The following is a 13,264-nucleotide window of genomic DNA, read 5'->3' on the forward strand; positions in this document are numbered from 1 at the left end:
GCATCAGACCCTTGTCCGAACCCGCTCTTCCCCTTGGAGCCTCGGCCTTGGTGAGCTCGGCTCCGACATCTGCCTCGGAGCCTTCCTTTTCGGTGGGTCCTGGAGTTCCTAGTTCTTCGGAGCGGGTTCTCTCGGACCTTCCTGGGAGGGGGGCCTTCGAGGTAATGAAGAGTGTGCTGGCCACTGGTCTCAGCCAGCAGTCTATTCCCTTAGCTCCTCCCTCTATGGTGCCTGTTGACATCTCTGCCACTTCTCTTGCTCCAGGACCCAGAGATCCTCCGCCTCAGGTTTCCCCACTGGGAATATCCCCCTCTTCCGAGGATTCTCCTGATTTGTCGGGGGATCCTCCGCGGAAGAGGAAATGTAAGAGGAAACACGTAGACTCCCCCGAGTCTATCCCTTCAGATACTGACTTAGATGAGTCAGAGGGATCCCCAAGATCCCCCTCTGAGGATGTCTCCTTCTCAGACATCCTAGAACTCCTTAGACAGAGGGGAAACTGGCCCACCAATAATCCCTCTGAGGATGAGTCAGTATACCTGGAGGCGTTTGGATCTCGGCCCTCCACCTCCTGGGTGTCTCCGCCTTTCGACCCCCTTATGCAGGTTATTGCTCGAAAGGCGTGGACTGCTCCTGATTCTGTAGAGCCCGTCCCTAGGAGGCCTTCTAAATTTATTACTGCCCCGTCGGACAAACAATTCCTTACAAAAGGTGTCCCCGCTGATGCCATGGTGGTGGCGGCTGCCACCAAGAAGGAACTTGCAGATCCTTCCGTACCTGTCCATCCTCCTAATAAGGACTCTAGGACCATGGATAGATATGGTAAGCGGATGTTTTCTTCAGCGACCTTTGCTATGCGTTCGCTGAACTATCTTTGTCACTTCACCAGACTCCAAAGGGATATCCTTAAGGAGCTAGGTGAAGTTGTGCAGGATCCTACAGCTGCGGGGGCTCAGGAAAAAATTGCTTCGCAGCTAGGAACCCTTAACTCCATTTCAAACTCCTCCATGCGGCTTATATCATATGCTGCTGATGGAGCGAGTAGGGCCGCAGGTACAGGTGTGGCTCTTAGACACCAAGCCTGGATGCGGCTATGTAATTTTGCAGATCCCTTTAAGGCGTCCTTCACAAACTCTCCCTTTGATGGGTCAGCTTTGTTTGGCCCTCAAGTGAAGGAAACGTTGACCAGGTGTGAGCAGGACGGCAAAACTCTTTCTGCCGTAGGAGTCCGTTTTTCCACCCCTTCTAGACCTTATCCCAAAGGACAGAAGGGTGGCAAAATGTGGTTCCGCAAATCCCAAGGAGTCACGCCGGATTCACGTGGTCAGTTTACCCCTAGAGGCAGAGGGGGTAACAACAACAGACGCCGCTCTAGAGGCAGAGGGGGTCCACAAAACCAGGGAAACAGAGAGTCTCTCTCTGACAAGCCCTTTCAGCATCCCTGAGATGTTGCCCGGCTGTCCCTCCTTGGAGGCAGTCGAAGGAAGACTATCACTGTACCCAGAAGCCTGGCGTTCTCTCACTCAAGACAGATGGGTACAGTCGATTATATCCGAGGGTTACAAAATTCCTTTCGAGGAAAGTCCTTTCTATCCCTCAAATTCCCTTCCAGATGTACCACCGGTCTAAGGGAAATTGCAGAGTTGGAAGTCTCAAAACTACTGCAAAAAGAGCCATTCAGCCAGTTACAACAGACCATTCAGAGCCGGAATCTACTCAAGGTTCTTTTGGTCCCCAAAAGACGGGAGACTGGAGACCAATATTGGATCTCAGCAGACTCAACAAGTCTGTGAGGAAGACAAGATTCCGAATGGTCACTCTTCAGTCGATTCTGCCCTTCTTGCAGAAGGACAACTGGATGTGCTCAATAGATCTTCAGGATGCGTACTATCACATAAAAATTCACAGACGCTCCAGGAGATTTCTCCGCTTTCGGCTGGGGTCCAGTCATTTCCAGTTCAGAGCCCTGCCCTTTGGTCTCACCACAGCCCCCAGAGTGTTCACCAAATGCATGGCAGTGGTCACGGCTCACCTGAGGCATCAAGGATTCCAGGTGTTTCCGTATCTCAACGACTGGCTCCTGTCAGCCACCACCAGGCATCAGCTTGTTCAAGCCAGGGATTACACAATAAATCTTTGTTCTCATTTGGGCATCTCGATCAACTTCGAAAAGCATCCTTATTGCCCTGCCAGTCTATTACTTTCATAGGTGCAAACTTAAACACTGTTCGGATGTCAGCTACCCTTACAGACCAAAGAGTTTCAGACATTCAAAGTCATGTCAGGATCATTCTAGCCAACAAGAAAGTACAGGCCAGAATGGTTCTAAAGGTATTAGGTCTCATGGCTGCGGCCATTGCTCTTCTTCCCCTGGCTCGCTTCTACATGCGCCTTCTTCAGTGGATGTTGTTCACTCAGTGGTCTTACCAACAACTTCCAATGCGTCACCAAATTCTGGTGACACAGATTTGCAAAAATCATCTTGCTTGGTGGATCACTTCTCCCCAGATTCACCAAGGCAGACACTTTGTACCCCCATCCCCGGTAGCCACTGTCACCACGGATGCCTCCCTGATCGGGTGGGGGGGGGCATTATCAGGGCAGGATGGTTCATGGGACGTGGCAACCGTTCGAGTACCACCTGCACATAAATGTCCTAGAGATGAGAGCAGTGCTTTTAACGTTGCAAGCCCTCAACCACTCTCTTCCTGTAGGGACAATTGCAGTCCACACAGACAACATGTCTGTAGTTTGGTATATCAACAAACAGGGCGGAACCAAGTCCTACCCCTTGTGTCGAAGCTCAGACTGTGGCAATGGGCAATCTCCTCTCATCGGTTTCTGGTAGCAACGCACATCCCTGGGAAAACCAACATTTTAGCGGACAGATTGAGCAGAACTATTCTCATGCCTCATGAGTGGTCTCTCAAGCAATCTATAGTGGAGGAGATTTTTCTGGAATGGGGTCGCCCATGTTGCGATCTTTCTGCTACTCCCCAAAACAGCAAATGCCCAGACTTCTTCTCTCTTCCCTCTGTCAGGCCATCCCCCCAGAGACGCTCTGACCCAGGATTGGCCCCAGGGACTTCTTTATGCCTTTCCTCCTTTTCCTCTGATCCCTCAGGTTATCCAGAAAGCTACCGTTTTGAGAGCCAAAATGATTCTCATTGCTCCTTATTGGCCTCGACAAATTTGGTTTCCGTTCCTTCATCGTCACCTTTTGGTGCAGCCATGGCATCTGGACCCAGTGCCAGATCTTCTGGTTCACCAATCCGGTCAGCTGCACCGGTCTATCCCTTCTCTCAACCTCTCAGCATGGTTGCTCTACTTCCTTCCTTAGCCAGGCTTCCTTTGATCTCTAACCCTGTTAGAGACATCATAGTAGCTTCTTTAAAATCCTCTACCAGGAGGATTTATACAAGCAAATGGAAATGTTTCTCTTATTGGGCTAAAGCCAAGAATATCGATCCCTTCACTGCCCCAGTTCAGGCAGTTTTGGACTTCTTAGCGGAGATTTTTCATGCAGGCTCCTCTTCTTCCACAGTTAGAGTTCAATTGGCTGCTATCTCGAACTTTCATGTCGGGATCGCAGATCACAATATCATGTCCCATAGGCTTTGTAAAGCCTTCTTGAAAGGTATTTTCCTGCTAAAGCCTCCAATCAGGAATCCTCCTCCTCAATGGGATCTAAATTTAGTGCTGACATCCTTGATTCTTCCCCCCTTTGAGCCAGCTGTTTCTTGCTCCCTAAAATTTCTTTCTTGGAAAACATTATTCCTAGTAGCTATTACATCGGCCAGGAGGGTGTCTGAACTTCATGCTCTTTCGGTTCGACCCCCCTATTTGGTCTTTCACAAGGACAGAGTATCATTGAGAACTAATCCGACCTTTTTGCCTAAGGTCGCCTCAAAGGCTAATTTGAATCAATCCATTGATCTCCCTGTATTTTTTCCAAACTGTTCAAACAGATCGGAACAAAAATTACATTATCTTGATGTCCACCGCCAACTCAGATATTATTTGGACAGAACTAAACAATTTAGGAAATCCGATCAACTCTTTGTTTCCTATGCGGATAACAAGAAAGGCCTTCCTGTCTCTAAAGTGACTTTATCTAGATGGCTTTCTTCTGTCATCTCTGAAATTTATCTGCTCAGGGGAAAACAGCTGTGCTCAAAACCTAAAGCACATTCAACTAGGAGCTTAGCTACTTCTACAGCCTTTCAAGCTAGACTTCCTTTAGACACTATTTGTGCAGCGGCCACTTGGGCCACTCCTCATACTTTTGTTTCCCATTACAAATTGGACTTGGCCTCCAGGGACAGAGCCAGTTTTGGCTCTACAGTCCTCAAGAGTCTGTTCCATTGAGCCACCCAGGATAGAGGTGCTAGGGACGCGGTCCCATCAAGCAAGAATGAAGGCGAGATTGACAACTTAACATTAAGAAGTTATGTACCTACCATAACGTTCCATGTTAGTTGTCTTCTCTCGCCTTCTTTCTTGCGACCCTCCCTCCTTCCCCCAGGCCTGGACAGACCTTTCTACAAGAGATTATTATGCTGAAGACCATTCAGACATGGTCCTTCTTTCATCCTGTAGGCTTTCTTCCTTCCTTTGGGAAGTATTTATGCTTGGTGCTATTGCCCTTTGTCATCAAACGAGATCTGGGTACTTACCGCCTTGCATCATGGGATATGGGGCTGCCTCGAGCTGGTAAAAGTGACTCTCGAGCTTAGCAAGTGCCGAGTCGGAGCCGAGGATCGGCTCCGAACCCATCAAGCAAGAAAGAAGGCGAGAGAAGACAACTAACATGGAACGTTATGGTAGGTACATAACTTCTTATTTAGTCTCATCTTGAATATGCTTTAATAAGGGGTGAGCCCCTTTTAGTCACCATCCCCAGATATAGGCGTAATGATATTTACAAAGGTATCTAGTATTTACAGAGCTGAAACGCCATGATGGAGTGAAATTACAATCCTTTGTCTTTTACTAGCAGTTTGTGCTGCAGAAACCATGGTCTCATAACCAAGATTATAGCGGTCTCCAAAGAAAGGTGCGTTTCCCAAATTGGAATTACATCTGGTGAAAATACTCAGCTAAGTATGTAGTCTAGTTCACTTCAGTGAGAAGTGAAGACCATTGATAGTTGTACTTAAGATTTTCATAACTTTATCAAAACACAAGACCAGTTCTGTAGAGACCACTAATGATGTTTTTCAAATATCCCCTACTTAGCCACTTAGCTTACAAGTAACTTTCCGAAATAAAAGAACTTTAGGAGCCAGACAACAAGTAAGAAATATTCAGAATTTCACTCCAAAACTCTGTATACCCATAAGCAAAGAGATATGCATACAGCTATGATTCTGTGATTTTCAAGGTGTAAATGTACTTTATACCCCATATCCATACCCAGAACAAGAGGTAGAGCCCAAGAGAAAGACTGATATAGAACCAATAGCAGATATGTAAGAAACTGCCTCCATTTACCCAGGCTGCATTTGTAATTACTTGGTAGGTTCCATAGAGTTGTATACAAAATACTTGCTTCTTATTTCTCTACAGTATTCATAGCATAAGTCTGTGGCTTCTAGCAGGATACTGGTCTAGATCGAGAAAGCACCTGGGACACATGCTTTTGTACTAAAATGAAAGATCATTATACTGAGTTAACCAAAAGACGCATTACAGGCAAGGTGTTTACTTGCTTCTAGTAAGAAGCATAGCCCACGCTGCATCACATTCTTTTATGCATTATCACTGAACTTAAATATATGCACAGGTGCAAAATGGAATGCAACTTTAGCATTTCTTTTCTGCCTTTTTCATGAATTCATTAGTAGCTAGAGGATATTCTGGTCACTTTTTCACATGAAGTAATGATTTTGCTTGAAAATACTCATCTAAAAATTGTGCTGTTATTTGCAACATTTTAGTCATTTCTGCTGTGCGTCTGTGAACAGTGTGACTTGATGGGGTCTCTTGGGTGGATTGTTTTCTTCTCTTGGCTTTGGAGGTATAGAGCATTTTTCAGTTATCAAAGTACTGAAAAAAGTTGTAAATTTATGAAATGCTACTGAAATTCAAGCAGCATACTCTCTTCTCTATGCGGAACAGTGTCACAGCAGATAACGTCGCCTCACAGCAAGAGACTGTCTGGTTCGATTCTCAGCTGGGGTGTCTTCTGTGCAGAGTCTGCATGCCCTCCCTGTGTTTTCCTGGGATTCCTCCAGGTGCTCTGGTTCCCTTCTACATTCCAAAGACATGCAGTGGGTGGATTGGACACACTAAACTGGCCATGGGTGTGAGTACACATTCAGGTGTGTGGTATGGAAGAACATCTCCAACAGAGCACCTCCACTTGGCAGAGTAAACCTTGGCTGTAGATGATTCACTGTTGAAATGAAACCCTGACCCCATGTGCATAAAGGGGGGAAAAGGGGGCTGTGGATGAATGGAGTCTTTTTTTTCTATGGTCATGTAGTATAGCAACTTTTAAAAGGGGAAATATCTACCTTCTGTGGTTGACTGGTACTTTTATTATGTCAGTGGAATAGTAAATGGAAAAGCATAAAAGAATATAACAGAAACAGAGCAGACAATGTTTATTTAATAATAACTTGATGTATTATTGGTTATTTAAGAGGGTCTGTTCTGTTATTTTCTTTTATGTATTTCCATTTGATAAGGACACAACACTTCTGGCAGTGAAATTTTGTCATCACATTGCTGGGTGTGATGTGAATCACTGGAGGCATATGTGCTGCATCCAATGGACTCTTGGAAAGTATTGACTTTTGCTTACATTTTTTAAGTAAAGCTGATTTTTGTATGTTTCATTGTAGAAGTTTACTAACACCACTTGGATTTTCCAAATGTCCTTTAAATGACTGCCTTGGAAAAGATAAAATTAACATTTTCACATAACATTTGAATGTTTAAAGTTTTCAGGACTCAGAGACTGCTAAATATTCAGTTTGCTGTAGTGAACAAAAAGTGAGCATTATGTTGGGATATACTGCCTCACAATAATTCGCTAATACCATCATCACCTTTATCAAAAATCTTTTCCCCCATTTTCTACAACGGATGGGGGTATCATGTCAACTGGTGCCACCTCTCTGTATTCAGTTCCATTCTCCTACATTCAGCAGTCATGTCTGACTGTCACAGGTTTCTGTCACCATTCCATCCGTTTGCTGAATTCCTCATTTCCTCTTGCCTTTTTCCTTTTTCTCCAAAATATTCTTCACCATATGGTCTTCTGCTTTCCTGCCCCAAACCTCAGTAATCTGTTCTGTTTGACATTCCCTGCAGTTGGAGCTACTTTGGCTTCTTCACTGATGTCATTATTTCTTCATTTGTCTCATAGTGTGCATCCTACCACCTGTCTCAGACACTTCATCTCCATCACTTCTACCTTCCTCAGCTGCTCTGCATAGGTTTCTATACCATACAAAAGTACTAGTCACACCATGCTTTATACACCTTACCTTTCTACTTCTTTGGCATTCTTTCACACACTACACATAACAGTCTGTGTGCCAGGTGACTGCATCCCCTCTGATTCTAGCACTGATGTCCTCGTTCAGTCTTCCCTTCTCGTCAGTCACCCCTTCTAGATACTTGACACTGTTAATCTGTTCTACTGTTTTCCATTTTATCTCAGTTTTAAGCTTCTTTTTATTCCACCTCATTTGATGTTGTGGCAGCTGTCTTGTCTGTACTCCTCTGTTTAACCCCTTCTCTGGGACAGGCTTCCCATCCATGTGAAGCAAGAGTTCTTCTCTAACCAATTCAAGCATAACTTGGACCAGTGAATGGAGAATTGGAAATTTATGCCTGGTATGGCAGCCTATAATTGCTTGACCCCCCCCCCCCATACTCAAGATACATTTGAGAAGCAGGGTTGGCCAAGTAATCTAGTATGAACCTGTTTGCCTTAGGTTTTGTATTCTGTTCTCCTGTCATTTGCTGAAGTTCCTCTTCACAGTTTGTATTGGTACATCATCTGCATACAGCAGCTTTTGTTGATCTGTCCCCTGAAACCTATTTGTTAATGTAGTTTATCATCTGATTGAACAGCACTGAGCTCAGAGCTGAACCCTGATGCACTCCCACTCTCTTTGGGAAACCCTCTGAGAGTCAGAACACTGGTTTTACATGTCACTTGGTACTTCTACATAGCGTGCACTAATTCTCCCAATGTTTCTATGACTTTGAACCATCACAGGATGTCCAAATCACATTTTTTGGAACTTTGTCGTATGTTTTCTCCAAGTCTAGGAATTGCCAGTTGCATTCTTTCCTCATCTGTACCTTCTTCTTTCTCACTGCAAACATTGGATCAAATGTGCTGCGTCCTAATCTGAATCCAATTGGCTTATCTAACTTCTTACTTTCTGCTACCCCGCATATGCATTTTTCTCCATTTCCAGGAATTTTATGGAGAATGACAGGAGCTGATGACCTCTATAACTCCCGACAGCTGTGAACGTCCCCTTTGTTCTTGTACACTGGCACTAGAATGCTTTTTCTCTAATCATCTGGACTACACCTTTCTCTCCATACTGCTGTGAAAATCTTTAGTATTGGTCTTACTTTGTGTGTGTGTGTGTGTGTGTGTGTGTGTGTGTGTGTGTGTGTGTGTGTGTGTGTGTGTGTGTGTGTGTGTGTATGTATGTATATATATATATATTTATATATTTAAATATGCGCATGCACACACACCTCTCTGTCTCTCTCTCTATAGATAAATGTGGATTTGCACAGGGGAGAGACATTCATTTGAAAACAGTAGATTATTTAGAAAGATAGAGAAGACAACTACCATTAGTGCAGGTAAGCCTAGATGCAAAGGAAGCTTTTGATAAGGTAAGCTGGAAATTTGTTTATCATAATGGCTGAATTTATTTCCCATTGAAGTAATTGAATTAATAAAGCATATCTGAAAGCAAAGGTAAAAGTAAGGAGAGCTTTTGCAAATTAAGTTTGTTTAGAGGAGCAAGACAGGGATGTCCTGTCCCCCATGATGTTTACAATATTTAGAGAGAAAGAGAGAGACATTAGCAATGAAAATAAGAGGTGCAAACATACAAGGGTATGAGTGGAAGAGGCGACAGAAAGGAATAATATTGTTGTTTGTATACAACATAATCTGTCTGACAAATCCAGAACAAGATGACACTGATTTGTGGAGTATTTTGAGACAATTCCATATGTTTTCAGGTTATAAAATAAATGAAAATTAAACAAAAGTCATGTCTGTAAATTGTGTACCCATGTATCAATTAATGCAACAATTCCTGTACGTTCAGGGGCACGAACAAAATGAAATGCCTATGAGTATACCTTAGGAAAGACTCATTAGTAGTAGCAAAGGGGATATATAAGAAAATTAACTAGAAGATGATCCAAAGTGAAGGGGACTGGAAGCTCTTTTTAGGGATCTGAATAGTAACAGACAGTGAAAAATATTTTGGTCCCCATTGATTCAGTGTGTTGGCCAGGCATATTTCTATCAAATGGGTGGTAAATTATAGCAAGTAATAAATAATGAGCAGGACAACTTTATTTGAAAAGGAAAGGAGCCTTTTGTTAATTTGGACAAGATCACCTTAACAGCAGAATGAGGGGAGAATGAGGTTGCTCATATTAAACGGGTGCTTTAAGATTTACCCAGTTAAGACTACTCTCTGTATTGCAAGTAGATGAATATAAACTGAAATGGAGAATCATGGTGATGAGGCAAGGAAAGGCTAGTAGAAATAGTAAGAGATTGCCTTATTGGGGGCAAATACTGGGAAAGAACAAACACAACCCTGGCAGAACTTTATGAATATGTAGTTGTCAATTTGTTTGTTTGTGTCTTTTGGCTTTTCCCGGTTAGGGGTCGCCACAGCGGAACTCCGGTCCGCTAATGATTGGCAGTAGATTTTTACGTACTGGCTTGCCGGGCCTAACGCACAACCTTCAACGAAGGAACGCCCATTCACGCATGTCGCTACACAGAAGACTCTCTAACTGAGAATTGAACGGGCAACGTCTAACTGTGAGGAGACAACGCAACTGCAGCACCACCACCGCAGTATGCAAGTACACTGAAAAATAAGGTAGCGAAGGGATGGGATAAGGAGATTTTTTTTTGGTAGGGTTCCCAAAGAAAAATGTAGAAAGGAGATAAAAGACAGCAGGAGGTAATTGGATGAGTTTTTTCCAGGAACCTGAGGTATTGGGAGCAAATTACCGGGGGGTGGGGGCAAAGTGAATGGGAAGAAGCAGAAAAAATTTTTTAGATTACATGATAACCATAGGCTGCCATATCAGTGAATAGTAGCACAGTTGAGGAAAAGTGAAGTGACAGGTGATTGATTACCCCTGGTAGTGTTATTTGGTGGAACCAAGAACAAATAGGGCTATAGAAAAGGGGATAAATTGGTAGGGCATATAGAATTATACCTTATAAATATAAAACCAATCGGAGGAATTCAGGAAGGATTGGGAGAAAAGATTGGGTGCAGAAATAAAGGATTAATGGGAAGGGTGTGCTGGCTAGAAATATGACCATTTCAAAACAGTGTAGGATATTTGCATGGAAGTGCTTACACAGGTATTTGTACACCCTGAATAGATTGCAAAGGAACTTCCCTTGGTTCAGATTAACTGTTGGGGCATGGGGAGTGAGAGGGGAAACTAAGAATATGTTTTTGAGAGAGTGCAAAGTTGACTGAGTTTAAACTTGTTACTGAATACTGTAAGGCTGATGGGTAAAAAAGTGGAAGGTATTAAAGAGATGATGATGCTAAGTTGATGTAGGAGACACAGAATGTCTGTATATAAGAAGGCCTTCTTATCTTTAATTATGTTAGCAGCTAAAAAATCCTTAACAGAAAGGTGAAATCAAATGTTTCACTGACCTTGGAAGATGATGGTTATTCTAAACGAAATGAAGCGTTAGGAGGAAGCTTATTAGACAGGGGAAAGAGAAAGGTGCATATCCTTAAATGGAATGTGTGGGACCATTACCTTCACAGTAGGGATGAAAGAGATGGGGAAGAAAGGAACAATGGGTAGAGTTGGCTAGCATAAAGATAAGACTGCTAAATGCAGGTAGCTTTATTGGTTAGAAAAATGTCAGTAGTTTGAAATGGTAAAACGTTTATTAAAGAAAGAAAAATGAATATGTAAATTAAATAACTGTATGACTGCAATATGATATTGCTGATTTTGGATACATGTTTGATAAACAGAGTTCAATAAAGTTATGCTAAAAAACTGGGCAGATACAGTGGCACAGCAGTCAGCATTGCTGCTTCAAAGTGCTTAGTTCTTCAGTTCAGTTTTTGGCTAGGGTGCCTTCTGTGCTGAGTCTGTGTATCCTCCCATTTCCCATCTGGGTTTTCCTGGGTTCTCCAGGTTACTCCCACATTCCAAAGATGAGCTGCAGATGATTGTGTTTCTGTGTTACTCTAAATTGCCTGTGGATTTGTTTGTGTTTGTATGTGCGATCACATGCATGCCAATATCCTGGAATGTTAAGGATGAGGTGTTATACCTTGCCTTCTGTAAGTGCTTGGGTAGATGGATTAAACAGGTAGTCAGAGAATGAAAGAAAGTATTAACTGTTGGTCATATTTCTGTAAACAGATTGCATTTTCTTGGTCCGGTCAGTGGTATTCAGCTGACTTTGTTTTTTCTTCATGGCAGTTTATTAACTTGATTGAACTGAAAAGGCAGCATGAAAACATAATTTGTTACTGTCTTGTAAACAAAGCAACCTGTATGCTTTTGGTTTTATGTTTCTAGGGAAATTCCTGGGTTTATTTGGAGTATTAGGTGCAGCTTTTCATTTGTCCCATGGCATCCATTTCAGTTTGAACATGTGTTAATTCTGTGGAAAAGCATGCCCTGTTGTGAGTGACTGCTTGCTTAATAACGCTGTACTGGTTTAGTGCCACATGCCATGATCACCTAGAAGCTGAGTAACTGACCATTAATTTAACTCCAGGGAACACGTTGTTGTGGCTGTAATGAGAAAAAAGTAGTGATAAACCTTGTTAAGTGTTCTTTCTGGTCAAGTTAAGTAAAGATTAAATGACAGTACTGATTGGATGCCTACAACCAATCACCAGACTGTTTTATCCTTTGCAAATAAAAATTCTCAGCAACCTTATTAAAAGATTAGTTTAGACAAAACAGTAAACCACTGTAAAATAGTGTTTAGAAGGATTGCTTTGTACCCAATATCCACTCCTCCATTTGTTCTGTAAAGTCTTTGAATGTACATATTATTACTTTTGTGTTTGATTATCTCAGTTAAGATGCAATATATAATGAACAACAAGCTATGTTATTATATAGTTACTTACAGATGTAATCTGGGATTTCAGTGGTGAGATGTTTTGATGCGATTTTTATGTTGCCTATTTACAAGACAGGTGATTTAATTGAAGAATCCTATTAACTTTCTGTTTTAACAGGAAACCCAGTTATGGTGCATTGTTTAATTTGAGGAGACTTGCTGTGATTGTTTTGTAGTTATGAAGAATAGCATAGCTCAAGGCTTCTGTCAACTCTATAGTACTGCATTTTCAAAGTTTTACTCAGTATTCATGCTATGTCAATGCACAACACAATTTTGGTAGTAAAACACTGTATTTTGTTTTTATTTGTTAACTGCACTGAAGCAGTTCCATAGTACTTTCCTTTCCTTAGACTAGCTGACCTAAAATGCATTTGTTTGCAGTGGGGTTCATCTATTACAGTATGCCTTCCTTTGGGAGAGCTGTTTAGAGGCACAGGATAATGTGTGTGTGCATGTCTAATCTGCATGTACCATCGCCACATTCTCTCATGATATATTAGCCATATTCTGTTCTCTTATTTCAGTGTCATGTTTGACACTTTTTTGAAGTGTATTTATGCAGGAATTGCACAGCTTGTGCTAGTGACAAGCCTAGCCAAGTTTTACCCTTAGTTCCATGATCAGCAGCTGTCACTCATGTCCAAGAGGGACATAGGTGTAACCCTTAGAGTGAACTTACTGTTGCCATCCAATCCTCCAGATTGCATTTGAAAAGGGCCAATGAGGTGCTCCGCTTGACATGAAGTGGGAGTCTGTTCCAAAGGTGTGATAACCTCTGGGAGACATATCTGTCCCCCCAGCTGGTTCTATTAATGTCACATACCAGGTTAAGGTCATTAGAGCGAGTAACCCATGTACCATTTGACTTATGGATATGCTGCATTTCTAGTAAAGCAG

General features: G+C 42.5%; 1 protein-coding gene across 1 annotated transcript in view; it reads left to right on the top strand.

Annotated features, from left to right (window-relative positions):
- Window positions 1-13,264, top strand: part of MAP2K5 (mitogen-activated protein kinase kinase 5) — a 3,489,187-nt gene that overhangs the window by 281,729 nt on the left and 3,194,194 nt on the right. The gene's annotated exons all lie outside the window — the stretch shown is intronic.

This window comes from Protopterus annectens, chromosome 7.part0 (genome assembly GCF_019279795.1).
Source record: "Protopterus annectens isolate FY-2018-M chromosome 7.part0, PAN1.0, whole genome shotgun sequence".
NCBI classification, from domain to species: Eukaryota; Metazoa; Chordata; order Ceratodontiformes; family Protopteridae; genus Protopterus; species Protopterus annectens.